Genomic DNA, 4,499 nt, shown 5'->3' on the forward strand with positions numbered 1-4,499 from the left:
ATGTCCGCGGGGTCGGAACCGGCCGGCCAATGGATTTCCATGGTAACCTGGTCCTGTTCCGCATGAAATGGTGTTCCTTCTGGAACCGTTTCCATTATTATGTCGATGTTCACAAACTTTCGTTCCGCTTGGGCGCGGCTTGGTTGTTGGCGAGCAGCTGGGGCTGTCGCCTGTCCATTTGAACGTTCCTTTGGCGCGGAGGTCCACGCCTGCCCATTTTCTGCCATTCTGGCCTATATTAACTCAAGCATAATTTTCGAGAGTTCTCCGTTTTTGCCGCGGTCGGCGAGGTGTTGTTGCTGTTGCTGTTGTTGCTGCTGTGTTTGCTGTTGCTGTGTCTGTTGTTGCTGTTGCTGTTGTTGCTGTTGCTGCTGTTGTTGTACTTGTCGTCGTACAACGGCGGCTGCTGCTCTGCCTGCCATTTCTGCTGCCTCCTCGTTGGATACTCGATTTTGCAGCTGCTGCTGTCGAGTTGTTTGCTGGTTTGGCGGGGGCTGTCCAGTAGCCACGGGTTGACGTGTATTACTTGATCCTCCTACTTCGCCCACAGCTGGCGTCGCTGGCCTAGGATGTGCTCGCGCCGCGATGACTGCCGCCGCCGAAATGGGCGGCGGGAGATTCGGTATCAAGCGGCTTCGTCGTTGAATCTTGGGGGGGCGGGGCAAAGCCGGAGTCTGTGTGTCGTAATATGTGTGTTGCGCTCTCCACGCTCCCCTTAGAATCCGCCGGCCATCCTCCTCAATGGAGAAAATATTCATCCTGGCGGGTAATGCGGGCTGATCCCATCGCACCCACACCACGGCTGTATTGAGACTAGCCTCCAGTATCCCCCACTGTTTTCCATATTGATCTACGTCGAAGCCGTATGCTTCCGCGATAAGCCAGAATAGGCATTTCTGAGGAAATGCCGGAGGTAGTCCTGACAGTCGGAAATATTGGGCAGATGCCCCCACTATGTCTACCACCAGATCTTGAATGTGGTAATCTCCTAGATGGAGGTCTGCTAGATTGATTCGTCCGCAATGGTCCGCTAAGTTTTTTACAGGCGTAATCCACTCCTCCGGTACGTAGACGTTGATCTGTCCAACGACTCCTTCGTCGTTGCGAGCCTCCCAAGCCACCGGTTCTCCAACGAAAACGTAAGGAGCTTTTAGCTCCTGTTGTACTGTCTGCACTATTCGGTGTCCAATCGGTCCTGCCATAATGTCTATTACCTGTCTTCTGTTCTGAAAAAGTGCTCTCATTGCGAGCGAACGAAGTTGTCCAAAAGGTTGCTCCATCTTCGTAATTTCCCTAAGAAGGGAAATTGATATGGTTGCTTCGGATCGTTCCGCCGTCACACCGGCGGCCTGATCCGTTGAACTGTTGCGAGCCATTTTGATGTCTTTGTTCTCAGACAAGTTATTGAAGGTAAATAGACCGACCGGGTTAACCCGGTTCGGTCATTGTTAAGATGTTGAGTCTGCAAGTTGTGATTGTGGCTATATGGTTGCTATATTGACTGTATTTGTGATTGATCTTGGATGTGTTGCTGGAGGGGCAGCAGGCCAAAGCCTCCAGCCGACGGGTGGCCGGTCAAGAGATCCTTAGGCACCCCTGTCAAACAGCGGCTGGGGTCTTCTGGGCCCTGCTGCCGGTCGACGAGGCGGGCCGTTAGGCGTTCTATTTCGTCCAGCGTACGGTTGGGGGGCAGCCCACCATGCTCCATGTGCCAGGTGACTGTCTGCATTCCGTACACCGATGCCGCTGTGGCTCGACCGAATGCTGATAGCGGGAAGCGGGAGAGCCGCTGCAGTCGCCGCTTGGCTTCCCCGAGTCTCTTCATCCAGTCGGGCTGTGGCGGGGATGGCTGGTTGTCAATTGGCAGGTTCAGGGCGGTGGCGGTGGTCACCACCTTGAGACCTCCTATTGACTCCTGCTGAGGGGCAGCTGATTGGGGTCCGGCCTGGGTTGCAGGTTGCGCCTGCTGTTGGTTTAATTGGCCAATCCACAGCAGCTCCACTTTGTCGAGATTTAGGCGTTGGCCAGACGCCCGGGCAAAGGTGTCCATGGCCTGGAGGAACGATGGTACTGAGTCTTCACCCTGCAGCGCCACTTCCGTGTCATCTGCATATTGGCACGCGGTGACTGGTTGTGAGTCGGCCGGCTGTAATTTGATCCCCACGTCTTGGCTCCGGAGCCAGCATTGTAGGGCCTGAGCAACGAAGAGGTAGAGCAAGGGTGCGAGGGGGCACCCTTGCCATACCCCTGCTTCCATGTTCACCAGCTTCGATTTGTAGCCATTCACCATCGCTCTGGCTCGCGTTTCGCTCAGCAGCAGCCGTACCCAGGCGCAGAGCTGTGGCCCTGCACCCATGGTCTCCATTGCTGCCAGGAGGAACCCACGATCCACCGTGTCATAGGCCTTGGCGAAGTCCAGGAATGCCAGGAGCCCCCGGCGGTTCTGCTTGCGAAGGAGGTGTGACAGGTGACGCAGGAATAGCACACTAGCTCCAATGAGGCGCCTAGGTAGGAAGGCTGATTGCTCGGGGGTTATGACTTGGCCAAGGGCAGGGCCTAGGCGGTTTGCCAGCACTTTGGTGAGCAGTCGGTAGTCCGAGCAAAGCAGGGTGATAGGACGGTAGTTGCCAGGGAGTTTGGGGTCGCCTTTTTTGTAGATCACCGTCAGTACCCCCTCCAAGAAGCCCTTCGGCACCTGCCCCGTCAAGCCTATGGCGGTGAGCAGGCCAGCCATGGTGGTGCCAATGGCCGACCAGAATTTCCTGTAGATGTCGGCTGGGATGCCGTCCCACCCCGGGGCCTTGCCAGGCTGGCTTTTCTTAACTGCCTTTCGTAACTCGGTGGCCATAATCGTTTTGGACCCCAGCTGCTCATGCGCCTCTGCGGGTAGCGAGATGTTGGCGGCCGCCAGGGAGTTTAGCACCTCCTGCTGGGCTTGGGGGCAGATGTAGTTGGGAGCTCGGCTCACTTCACTCCAGAAGTCTGCGACCACCTGGGGAAGCTGGCTAGGATTAGTCACTAGGCGGCCGGACTGGGCTTGCAGGGCGACGGGAGCTGGTTGTTGGTCCGCGCTTGTATGTATGTAGGTATGTATGTATGTTGTTACAGGGTGGTTAACTTCGCCAGCGGCCCCCTTTCCCGGGGCAGTCCCTGCTCTCCCATGCTAGATGGGCACCCTAATCCGTCACCCCATCCGACTTCAGAATGTATTCGTTGGGTTCGGCAACTCACCACCAGCATCCAACCAAATCTAGCGGATCAACGGCGCATCAACTTAGTTCCTGGTCAGCTCGCAAGTTGATATTATCACGTCCTACACCGTCCGTATGATGGGGGGCCACCTCACATTTCATCACTCCTCAAACACCCGAGGAGCCGGCAGGCGGATTTGAACCCGGGTCGACTGGGTCGACTCGGAGCAGAAGTCAGGCCTTAACCTTTGCCAGCCGCCTGCCAGCCGCCGGCCTAAATGTATGTATGCATGCATGCATGTATGTATGTATGCATGTATGTACGTATGTATGTACGTATGTATGCATGTATGTATGCATGTATGTATGTATGTATGTATGTATGTATGTATGTATGTATGTATGTGTGTGTGTATGTATGTATGTATGTATGTATGTATGTATGTATGTATGTATGTATGTATGTATGTATGTATGTATGTATGACGTTGATTACACTGTGGGCTGAAAAGCCGGGGGCCCAGGGCCGAAGCACAGCGCGAGGGGCGGGTGCATACGGCTGGTTAGTCTCATGCACTCCGCCCCCGGGTCAGGCCGCACGGGAAACGACGGCCGGCACGCAACAGCGCTTGTTTGGCGCTCCAACTAGACGGGATCTATGCCCGTTGGTCTCCTAACATAACCGAAGTCGCAACTGGGGGGCTCTTCCTGCCGACCGAACGAACCGAGCATCTCAGAGAGCTCGCAACCAGGACCTGGGCGACCGGGAGCCCGACGAGTCATCCCGGGCTGGGGAGGTCACCAAGCTCAAAAATCCTCATGCAAAAAAGAGCGCAAAGAGCTCACACCACAAGACGCCAAACAGCCTCCTGAGACTACTACCCTCCTCCGCCTCTCCCTCCCTGGGCTAGTCCAGGGGAGATAGCCCCCGTCGGGGGGGTAACACCGCACAAGTCCGCGCCCTTCCACAGCACTGGGTCTAACTTGAAAAGTACTCAAACGGGAAGACCCTGCGGCAACGCAGGGCGATCAAGCCTCCGGAAACCACAGGGGGGGAGGGTAGCCAGCTCGGCGCCCCCCCAATACCGCTCTACCAAGACGGCTGGTTCCCAAGATCCTATCTCACCTAGACGCCGCAACACGAAAAACCCGGTCTCGTACCCTGAAGAACCTAGTCCTGCACCACGCGCGCACCTTCGAGTACGGCCCCTCCTTCTGGGTGCCCACCTCCCCCTCATCCGCGCCCTCGCTACGGCCACCTGTTTCCACTCACCACCCCTCAACCCTACATCCTCTTGGTGCTCTCTC

Source organism: Volvox carteri (assembly GCF_000143455.1).
Source record: "Volvox carteri f. nagariensis unplaced genomic scaffold VOLCAscaffold_69, whole genome shotgun sequence".
Taxonomy (NCBI): domain Eukaryota; kingdom Viridiplantae; phylum Chlorophyta; class Chlorophyceae; order Chlamydomonadales; family Volvocaceae; genus Volvox; species Volvox carteri.